At 42.7% G+C, this 12,364-nt stretch overlaps 1 protein-coding gene across 2 annotated transcripts in view; it reads right to left on the bottom strand.

Annotated features, from left to right (window-relative positions):
- The window catches only part of AMPdeam (AMP deaminase), a 676,053-nt gene that overhangs the window by 514,456 nt on the left and 149,233 nt on the right, over positions 1 to 12,364 (bottom strand). The window lies entirely within an intron of this gene.

Raw genomic sequence — 12,364 nt, 5'->3', positions numbered from 1 at the left:
CGACTGCAGCTATCGAGCTCGGTGGCAGTATTATTGGATCTTTATGTTTTCTTATATAAGTGATATGAGTAAAGAAATGGAATCAATCACAGATAAGGCTATTTGCGGATGATGTTATACTGTATAGAGTAGTAAATAAGCTACAGGATTTAGAGCGACTACAAAAAGGCATATGCAATGTTGTAAGATGAACAGCAAAGAATGGTATGATGGTAAACGGCATGGAAAGTCAGGTTGTAACTTTCACTAAGAGAAAAAGTCCTCTCAATGTTAATTACTGTGTTGATAGGATGATAGTATCTTATGGGAACCACTCTAAGTACCTAGGTGTTAATATAAGTATAATCACATTAACAAGGTTATACGGGAAGGTTACAGATCTCTTCACATGGTTATGAGGGTATTTATGGGCTGTAGTAAAGGTGTTAAGGAGAGGACGTATAAGTCTGTGGTAAGACCCCAATTAGAGTATGATTCCAGTGTATGTGGCCCACACCAGCACTACCTGATTCGAGAACTGGAAAAGATTCAAGGCAAAGCAGCACAAATTGTTCTTGGCGATTTCCGACAGGAGAGTAGTGTTAGGAAATTGTTGCAAACTTTGGGCTGGGAAGACTTGGGAGTAAGGAGATGGCGTGGAATGACATCAGTAGGCGAATAAGCTTGACTGGAGCCTTTAAAAGTAAGAAAGCTCATCTTATGAATATAAAGTTGGAATGCAAGAGGACAAATTGAGACAAATATTCCTTTTTTAACATTTGCAATAGAAGAAATTAAATTATGTTTTTCTTCTGGGAACTTAACTTTTGATATAAAGGCCAAAGGCGAGCATTTATACAAGTGGTTTCCCCTAGTGCACTGTCACTGCATTGTCCTACTTAGGCGGCTTGCAGTGGTATCTCAACGGCGCACTAGCCGTCAGCGTCTTGGAGAGGCGTAGCAGTCCAACTGATGAGCCCACTGCTACACTGGGGCGAAACGTTGGTAACTTCACGATTGGAAAGGCCTGAAGAGTTTAAGAAATATTTCAAAGGAGTTGCGAAATCAGACATCTCCCTTGATGAACTGTTCCAATCCCTAATTCCTCTTCCTATAAACGAAGATTTGCTTCAATTTGTCCTCTTGAATTCCAACTTTCTCTTCATTTTATGACCTTCTTACTTTAAAAACTCCATTCAAGCTAATTCGTTTACTAATGTCATTCGAAGCAGTAGCGGCGACTGGGAATTGAGAGGGGGGAGGAGGAGTGCAAAAACATACAGGCAACAAAAAGTAAAGTACCCGGATTTGTGAGGGGAGGGCAGCTACAAAACTAAGTTTTTTGATGCTCTCTGAGCGAATTTCAACACAGAGGTACAGGCTGACAGTTTACTAACTTAAGTGCACTAGTCTAAAGGTTTTTTATTTTATTTTTAGATTTTAATTCAATATCATACAATACCTCCCCTGCGAACCATGTGACTTAGCCGCGGTGGGGAGGCTTGCGTGTCCCAATGAAGCAGATAGCCGAGCCGCAGGTGCAACCATATCGGATGGGTATCTGTTGAGTAACCACACTAACGAATGGTTCATCGAAAGTGGGGTAGCAGCCTTTCGGAAGTTGCAAGGGCGGCAGTCTAGATGATTGACTGATATGGCCTTGTAATAATACTCAACATGGCTTAGCTGTGTTGATACTGCTACACGGCTGAAAGCTATGGGAAACTACAGCCGTAACTAACTCCCGAGGACATGAAGCTCTCTCTGTATGAATTAGCACATGATAGGGTGTCATAGATGGTTGCATCAAACCAGTCTATGGACTGATGACTCAAACAACAACACCACAACCATACAATAAAACTTTCAGAGGAACAACATTACACAAGTATTACAATGAAATAGAAGTAAGGCGGGATTAAACAATTAAAAATCATATAGTATTTGACTACACACTAAGGAACTAAGAGACCCTTTTTAAAGAGAGTGCGCGACTGACGAATGCGCGGGGCAAGCGGGAGAACCACACCTCAGTGTTCATGACCTTAGTCTCTACTACTTGCTGTGGCGCAATACAAATCGGTTAGACGCGACGAACAACATTATGTGCGTATTTCCACTGATAATGTTGTTAATAATTAAATAAATTAAACGAATGAATTACCTGATAAGACATCAGGGCTCGTAGAAATTGCTTTAAAAATAATTCCTGTAATTCCTAGTTTCAGTTGGCTAAAATTAAATAAAAATGTATTGTTTCCTCCACAAAGTGGGGGGAGGGGGCAGTTGCAGTCGTCGTCGTCGTCCCCCCACTCTAATCACCGTTACTGATTCCAAGACATCTCTCAACTGACAGAGAGGCTGATAATATTGGACACCACTACCGCACTTCTCTGAATAGATTAGCGTAATTACAAAAGAGTTAAAGGAGATGGCGTAACGGTTCACACAGTTTCCTCTTACTGGAAGATAAGTGACGAAACAGAGTTGAATGGACTACCTTAATGCTGGGTAACTATAGATAAGCGCTATCTAGAGCTGGTGGCAAGAGCGCGCGCTGAGAACGAGCTAACCAACCTCGTCGAGAGCGTACATTGTATTCATGCGTATTCCTCAGTAAAACAGTACGCTCGTTTTGCTACTTATTTTACGTCGCGCCGACAAAGACAGGTCTATGACGGCGATCGGTTAGTAAACTGCTAGGATAAGGAAGGAACAGACCGTGGCCATGTGGGGATCCAACTCAATCTCTCTCGAATACAAACTTACACCCACACGACCCAATCCGCGCAACAAACTCACTCTGTAACAACAGCACAAAATACGGCCTTACGGTTCAGTCCATTTAAGCAATACGGAATTTTCAAAATACCATCTAATAATAATAATAATAATAATAATAATAATAATAATAATAATAATAATTGAAGAAGTAATTAAAACCCTCAAAAACAACAAAGCTAGCGGAGAAGATTCTATTACAGCGGAACTTTTGAAGTGGTCCTTGCCAAATAGAATATAGCAAATGAGCTACAATTACTCTTTGAAGAAATCTGGAAAACTGAAAAAATTCCTGAGGAATGGAAAGTAGCCTTGATACATCCACTCCACAAAAAAGGTAATAAACAGAACGTTAATAACTACAGAGGAATATCTTTATTAGCAGTGGCATATAAAATATTTTCCAAGATTTTATTAAACAGAGTAGAAACAACACTAGACAATCATTTAGGTGAATATCAAGGTGGTTTCAGGAAAGGAAGATCATGCTCAGAACAAATATTTAATCTTAAGTCAATAATTCGCCACAGGTTACTTAATTCAAAGGACATTGTAGTCATGTTTGTAGATTTCAAAAAGGCTTTTGATTCTGTTGACAGAGAAACTATATATAAAATAATTCGAGAATTTGGCATAAAGTAAATTGGCAAATCTAATCTAATCCTTGAAACACTTACAGACACGGTCTCTAAAGTGAAATTTCTGGGAGAGATCACAGCCTTTCAAAATAAAAACTGGTGTACGACAAGGTGACGGACTATCCCCAATTCTTTTTAAATGTGTCCTAGAGAAAATAGTGAGAATTTGGAACGAAAAACTTATTGAACTCAACATTTCACCGATAAGGTTAGGAAGAGGAAACAAAAGGATCGAAATAAATTGTCTTGCATTTGCAGATGACTTTGCAATACTTTCTGAAAATGTGACATCTGCTATAACCCAAGTAAATGTCTTGGAAAGAATCGCCAGCAGAACTGGCTTAAGAATTTCTGCAGAAAAAACAAAATTTTTAACAAATATTTGGGATGCACCAACATTTCTGAAAACAGATATTGGCCAAATAGAGAGGGTAAAAAAATTCAAATATCTAGGGGAAATAATCCAAGAAAATGGTTTAGAAAAATCTGCGGTAGAGGAGAGGGTACATAAAATGGAGAGAGCTTATGGTGTCACCAAAGATATCTACAATAAAAGATGCCTATCCAAAAATGCAAAAATAAGGCATTACAACACAGTAGTGAAGCCAGAATGCCTATATGCAAGCGAATGTCTGGCATTAAACTATAATTTAGATAAACTAGAAATACTAGAAAGGCGAATCATGATGAAAATATTAGGCCCACAAAACACAGCAGAAGGTTGGAAATTACGAAGTAATGCTGAAATATATCAAAAATAGAAAATATATCAGATGTAATGAGGAAAAGGAGACTTATGTTTTTTGGACATTTATGTCGAATGCAAGATAGTAGATTAACCAGTAAGATTTTCAGATATTTGTGGGGTAAGAAATCAACGACAAGCTGGGTCAATGAAGTAAGAAAGGATTTAGAAAAAAAAACAATATAACAACAGAAGAAATAAATAATAGAGAAGGCTTTCGGGAAAAAGTATTGAAAATAGAAGGATTCCAAGGTAGGAAAGTAAAAAAGACTGGTTCAAAGTGGTCTGAAGACAGAATGAAGAAACATAGTGAACAGATGAAAGCGTACTGGAAGAAAAGGAAAGAACAAAGAAGGAATTGAAATTGGCACGTGGTCCTCTGGTGGCCCATTCGAAATAATAATAATAATAATAATAATAATAATAATAATAATAATAATAATAATACCCGTGTGGGGATTTACCGGTTACCTCCATCGGGCGCGTCCCATTGGAATTGGGGAAGCTCGCTGGCTCTGGCGCCAGCAGAGTCAGAGGGTAGTAGGGAAATAAAATACCACCGTGAAAAAAAAACTGGTCCCTTGCCAGGGTTACGGCGAAGACTGGTAAATGACCAGAAGCCAGAAAACATCTTGAGGCAACCTCTAGGGCTAACAACCCTAGTTGTAAAAGGATGGGTACCCGTCCAAAGCAAAGTCAAGTCAAAAAGCATGATGGCACAACATTTCAAGAAACATACCCCAGGGGGTAAATCTTCGGATAAATCCCTCGTCGTGAACGCCACGGCGCACGAGTCTCGTTCGGATTCTGGGGGAGACTCGACATCATGCAAGAGACGAGTCGGAGCGTCTCGGTGTACCCCGAAGAGTCAAAAACTCAGGCCAAAATCTAAAACCTTTCTAGCAACTTTCAACATAAATTCACTTACACAAACTGGCAAGCTGAAAACTCTCACCAAAGATCTTCATGAAAATCAGATATCCATAGTGGCCCTACAGGAAACAAGGTACCCAGATGAAGAGATTTTTGAATCTGAAGGCTACCGATTTTTCAAGAGCAAAGCGCAAAGAGGAATCCTCAATGGAGCTGTGATGCTTGGAACCGCGTTTGCTGTTAGAACCAAGATCCTTAAATCGGTTGCAAATTTCGAACCCGTGAATGACAGATTGCCTATACTCACAATTAAATGCGCGAACAAAACCTACGCCCTAGTTAACGCACATGCTCCTACAAACGATAAGAACAAGTCTGATCCAGACGAAGTTGATAATTTCTGGGACCTACTGGATGAAAATTTGAACAAAATCCCCAAACACCATGTCAAGCTTCTTTTGGGTGACTTCAATGCCCAACTAGGTCGTGAGCAGAAGTACAAGAAAGTTATAGGAAATTACCCTGCTCACAAAAGAACCAATCCCAACGGCAAAAGACTGGTGACCATTTGCGAAAATCACAACCTGCAGGTCATGTCGACCCACTTTCGCCATCTACCCAGAAAGCAAATGACTTGGCGTTCTCCCGTCCAAGCTCTCGGAGAGTTCCAAATTGATCATGTTGCGATCTCCAGGAGAAACAGCCCTGAGATTATGAATGTCAAGGTAAAGAAAGGCATCAATGTGGCCTCAGATCATTATATGTCTCTTATCAAATTCAAACCAATTCCCGCAAACACAAGGAAGACAACCAAACAGATCACACGCTTCGACAATGATAAACTTCGGCAAAGGGTCGAGGAGTTCCAGGAGAAGGCTAGACCAAATGACTGTGACTTTAACAACGCCTAAAGTCTTGAGGCCGCCAAAGACGTTGCAGAAATCAAGAGAAGCAAAAAGCATGCCTGGTGGAATGGTACCTGCGAATCAGTCCTCCAAGAAAGACTCGATGCGTGGAAACAGTACTACTCTACGAAATCAGAAAATGATTGGGAAACGTACAAAACCCAACGTGCCCAAGCAGCTAGGGTGTTCAGAACTGAGAAACGTAAATACGAAAAATCTCTCATTGAAAAGATAGAACAAAACTTTAGGAAGAATGAAAGCAGAGAGTACTACAGAGCCTTCAAACGCAAACTCACTGGCTATAAATCACCATCTCTATGCTTTGAGCGAAAGGACGGCACACTGGCGACGTCAAATGAAGAAAATTGCAGCATTCTGGCAGATTACTTCAAGAATTTACTTAATTGCTCTAAACCGCAAAGCGCCATTGAGACCAAGGAACCCTTACTCAGGTACCCAGATTCCAGACCACCCGACCGAGATGACATCAAGCGCCACATTGCCCGTCTCAAAAATAACAAAGCGCCGGGGGAAGACTCAGTTGTAGGAGAACTATGGAAATATGCCCCAGAGGAATCACTTGATATTTTGCAAAAGCAAATAGAAGAAATTTGGAACAAGGAGACCCTACCCGAAGATTGGAAAATAGCTTTGATCCATCCATTACACAAAAAAGGCAGCATGAAGAACATCAACAACTACAGAGGAATATCTTTGCTACCCGTGACTTACAAAATTCTATCACTTGCCATCCTGGAGCGTTTGGAAGCACAAGTCGAACATCAAATAGGTGAATACCAAGGAGGGTTCAGAAAAGGTCGCTCAACAGCTGAACAGATCCAAAATCTCAAAACGATCATCAGATATTGTACACTAAGGTCCAAGCAGTATGTGTCTGTCTTTGTGGACTTTAAGAAAGCGTACGACTCCACTGACCGGGAAGTCCTGCTAAACATCTTAAATGAATTTGGAGTTGATTTGAAACTGCTGGCATTAATTAGAGCCACCCTGACCGATACAAAATCCAAGGTGAAGTTCCACGGATGTCTCTCGCATTCCTTTGACATCAAAACAGTAGTCCGACAAGGTGATGGGCTATCCCCGATACTCTTCAACTGTGTTCTTGAAAAGATCATCAGAACCTGGCGGGTGAGATTACAGGAAACCAACTACAGTCCATTGAGAATAGGAACCAAATCCAAGGGGATCGCAACAGACTGCTTAGCATTTGCCGATGATATTGCTGTTTTCTCAACCGACATAGAAACCGCTAGAGCTCAAGTTGAAATTTTAAAGGAAATTGCCGAACAAACTGGTCTGCAGATATCGTTTGAGAAAACAGAAGTAATGACTAACATCAAAGAGGCTCCACCAAAACTCCATACAAAATACGGGGACATCACCCGAGTAGACAAATTCAAATACCTGGGTGAGATCATCATGAAAAATGGACTGGACAAAGAAGCACTTCAGGAGCGAGTACGCAAACTGGAAATAGCCTACCAAACATCCCGCACAATCTACAACAAAAAATACCTTTCCCAAAACACCAAGATACGTCACTATGAAACAGTTCTGAAGCCAGTAGTTCTATATGCAGCCGAAACCCTGTCTCTAAATGCCAACAAAGGACTACTTGAAGAACTGGAGAAAAGAGAACGCAAAATTGTGAGAGGAATCTTGGGATCAAAGTACAGAAATGGAATCCATCAAAAGAGATCCAACAAGGAAGTCTACAGCAAAATAGAGAAAATTACCGACATAATCAGAAAAAGACGGGCACGATTTTACGGTCATCTGAAAAGAATGGACAGAAGAAAGTTAAGTAAAGAAATCTTTCACTTTTTTGATTCAAACCCCAAAACCACAATTCCCTGGTTTAGAAATACCAAAGAAGACCTGGAAATGCTACATATCTCAGCTGAAGACGCCTTTAACAGAGATCTCTTCCGCAAGAAAATATTGACGAACGGGCTAAACCGAGACGAGCAACCGAAGAGAAGACACGGTGCCCCTTGGACAGAGGAGCGTAAGCAGGCCCACTCACAAAGAATGAGGGAAATTTGGGCTGTAAAGAAGGCCAAGTTCAGTGTCAAATGCAACAAGACTTAACGTGGTCCTTGATGGCCTCAGCGAATTATATATATATATATATAATTATTATTATTTTTATTATAATCTTACATCCCTCCACGGTTTTCGGAGACGCCGAGTTGCCGGAATTTTGTACTTCAGGAGTTCTTTTACGTTCCGATAAATTTACCGACACGACGCCGGCGTATTTGCGCACCTTCAAATACCGCCGGACTGAGATGGGATCAAACTCGTCTATTTGAGCTCAGAAGACCAGCGCTCTACCGTCTAGGCTACTCAGCGCGAAGTGCTTAGTTGTACTTCCTCTTAAAACAGTAATCACCACCACCACCACTCCAGTTACAGTGTACATGAAATATGCGTTAATAAAAATGTCTATTACTGTATTATTTACTAATTCTAGACAACGAATATTTTAGAACAGGCTCCATATTATTTTAATCAACAATAAACAACAACTTATTTATCTGACGTCTCCACGGCAACCGAGCAAATACAATACCATCTAATCTCTTTTCCTTTTTGAATGTATGTGTGCTTAACCTGCGTGTCACCATGGAGCCGCACCATGTCCATTCTTTAGTTTCCAATGGTTATGCTATACCCTTCTAAATTCAAATATTTCTGGCATGTCTATCTTTGGCGAATCACGGCTCGCAGCTGATTTGAGTATCTGAAGCCAGACTTGGAGTCTTTTAGCACAATCACTACCATTTTATGACGTGTATCTCTCTGGAACGCCATGACCAGAGCAGGTAGACACTAAAGCAAATCCAGTGTTGACTACTAACAAGAATTCTAAAAAGACCTGTTCAGGAACTTTCAGGGAAGCATCGTTATGACGTTTGTGTCTCACACAACCTATCAAAGAGAAATGGTATTCCGCTATACGCTTCTAAAACATATTGGAATGGAGACTAGTGATTAAAAAGAAATTGGTGGTGTAAGCGCCACACGGTTTTCAGGGTTTCGTAAAGTGAGTTATTAGACATAAAAGGCAAATTAGGTTCGTAAAGAAAGGGCATCAGTCACTTTTTTTTCGAAATTGAGTTAACAGTGAATTTCTCATCTTGAATGGTCATCAGTCATCACATAGTTTTATAAAGAAAGGAGATCCGTCCAGCCTATCCTTCACTGTGATATTGTGATTGGAAAAGTTAGCGTTTTGTAAAGGAAGGACATCGGAACCCTACTTTTACGAAATGTCCATAGATTATTAGAGGAGGGCACGGGAGATTTCGTCACATTTCAGTAACTATTCTTCATCCTGAGACTAAGAACTTTGTTATATTATAATATTCTAACATTTTTCTGTGAGAAATAAAAGGCTGTATGGAAACTGAGTGGTTGGATAAAGCTATTCAGTTGTAAGCCTCCTTTACACAGAAAGGTCATCAGTCCACAATATTCAAACAATCTGTATAATTCAACTACTGATGATAAATTCATGAAATATGTTCAGACGAATTCTAATATGCATTCTCTATTTAACGGTAAGAATTTTTACATTTCTGTTATGATAGTAAAATGTCCAGACAGTTTTTCTTCATTTCCCAACAATTAACTAAACTGGACTGAAGCCCTTTCTTTATGAACCGATTCAAATATTATGTCAGGAAGTCGTAAAATTTTGGAAACGAGATTTCCACTTCCGTAGGTGCATATGGCCCTGAGGTTCACTCAGCCTACACCAAAAATAAGTACCAGGTTAATTCCTGGGGACAAAGGCGACCGGGCGTAGAGCTAACCACTCTACTCCATCACGTGCCGAGGTTAACAATGGTGGAAGCCTTTACCTTCCACTCCTCCAAGGGCCTTCATGGCCTGTACGGAGGTGACTTTGCTTTGCTCAAATATTATGTGGATAATACATTTTATTCAATAGCACGTGGTACACTAGGAATGTGGGTACTAACTCTGTAGTAGGGGTCTGTTATAATAAGAAATAAGAGGCATACTTTAAGAGTTCGGAAGTAATATTACGAATAAAAGTAAGATCAAGAAATGAACTGCGTAATGTGCTCGGATAGTTGCTCGGCACAACATTCAAATTCAAGTGATGTTTGAGAAAATAAAATGCCTTTCAATTTCTTTGGATGTCTGTATTAAAATAGGCCATCAGGATGATTGGCACATCAATATCAAACTTGTCGTCAGTCATTAAACTTGATTCAGAGTAACGCATGAGTGCACTAGGGAAACATTTTCAAATTTTCCGTGGTTTCCCATTTTCACACCAGGCAAATGCTAGGGCTGTACCTTAACTAAGGCCACGGCCGCTTCCTTCCCACTCCTAGGCCTTCCCTATCCCATCGTCGCCATAAGACCTGTCTGTGTCGGTGCGACGTAAAGGAAATAGAAAAAAAATCATTTCTTTTCCCGCCCGAGTATATTTTCCCCTTAAACTCATAATTCATAATGTTTGTTTAATTTCCATTTTATTAGACGTTCAGGGATTTCCGAAGACCCGATACCAAGTGCCGGGATAGTTTCTTTGATCTACAGCTGTTTTACTAAAACTGAAGAGATAGGAACGTAGGCACGGTAGCGGCGCATTTGTCCTATTTATAGCGAGAAGCCGGGCGTAGAGGCCCACTCACTGCAGAAATTACAAAAGACAACCGATTACTCGGACAACAAATAGTGCTCATTTTACATGTTGCCGCACTAAAAGCTCTTTGTATGAATTCTGTATGTATCCAATTTGGTAATATTTATACCGCATACAATACAAAAGACACGGAAGTAACAGTAAACAGAGGACGAAAGGGTACTGTTCAGTATAATATTCTTACACGTCCTTCTCAAGTTATCTGGGTGTCAGTCAGAGCAAGCCGCTAGGCGCACAAAAGCTCGAGCAAACCTCGAACTTGTTAAAACTCTGAAATTATCTGTTCAAGCCGGGCTCAAGCACATCGTTAGTATAAGGCAGTGATGGGCGATATTTCACGAACTGTGTAATGAGTAATGACTGTTACTTTCTACGCTATCACTGTGATCAGCCGTGATTTCAAGATTTCACTTCAAGTGATCATCGTGCGCCCTCTTAACCCTATATACCGAACTAGTGAAAGTTGTTACATAAACTGTGACTGTGATCGATGCTGCGATCAGCCGCTACGAGAGGAGCTTTTCTGCTTACTTCCAGGTCACCCGAATACCAGGACAGAGCAACTGCCCTACCGGCATCGGCAGCCAGGAGACAGCCACCCAGACGTCACAGGGGACGTCTACAGCCGGGACGCAGACAGCCAGGAGACAGAGGCACAAGGAGGTGGGAACGGACCCACGCTTCTTAGCTCTGGAGCCGAGGATCGAGGACGACGGCGGCGCTCTCGAACGCTGCGATGGCGCGACCCAGGTTGATTTGCTGTACTTCACGAAGTACACGTAGACCAACAAGGCCGCCAACCAGGAACGTCCACCATCTGTCCGGGCCACCCAGAGAAGGCCTACCACCCGGGCGCAGACCAGGAAGGCGACCTGGACGGCGGAATGCGGCATGGACACGGACGACCCCGGCCGTTCAGAGGCTGCTACCCAGGCCCGGCCTGCTAGCACTTCGTTCTCGATGCAGACACCCATATGCGCCCTACAGGACAGGGAATGCACAGAGATGCCAGCAACGACCGATGCCGCCGCCAGCCAGAAGGAGGGAGAAGACCGCGACGCAGTGGGGCCACCCGGTACCCTGAGGTCACCAGGCCGGAAGGAGGGCCACCAGGACCAGGCCTCTTCCCCTGCCGAGAAGAGACCCCCAGGAAGGAGACGCCGCCCCAGGACCAGGAGAAAGAAGAAGACGATGGCCCACCAGAGAGGGCCGCCCAGCCGCAACCCAGGACTGCTCCCAGGACAGCAGTCGACCGAGGAGCCAATCAGGAGAGGATCTCAGCGGGTAGCGGCAATCAGGTAAGATCGAAACGTCCCCCTCTACAGCTCTTGCAGTGTTTCCGCTGTCTGAGGTGGGGCCATCGTCAGGTCAGCTGTGGGCTCCGAGTGAGGTGCAACCGCTGTGGTGGTAATCATCATTACACGGCCTGCGCTACACTAATGGAAGCGCCGGTGTGCGCCAACTGCGCGGGGAGCCACCCGGCCTCCCATCGCAGTTGCCCTGTATACCGGGCCATGACGCGGGCAGAGAGGAAGGAGGCCCGGCGCCATGTTCCGCATCCATCCAGCAGGTCTCCGCCTCGGCGGGCTTGGCCTCATTCTCTGGGATCGGAGACTGGGTACGAGGGACCCCAAGGGAGTCGGGCGGTGCGACAGGCCCTAGTGGCTATTGCCGCATGGCTCGGCAACCGGCAAGGCCCGCGCTAGTCACAGCAGTGCCCAGAAGGACTGATCCCCTG

This window comes from Anabrus simplex, chromosome 1, assembly GCF_040414725.1.
Source record: "Anabrus simplex isolate iqAnaSimp1 chromosome 1, ASM4041472v1, whole genome shotgun sequence".
In the NCBI taxonomy this organism is placed as follows: domain Eukaryota; kingdom Metazoa; phylum Arthropoda; class Insecta; order Orthoptera; family Tettigoniidae; genus Anabrus; species Anabrus simplex.
This window is presented reverse-complemented; position numbering and strand designations above follow the sequence as displayed.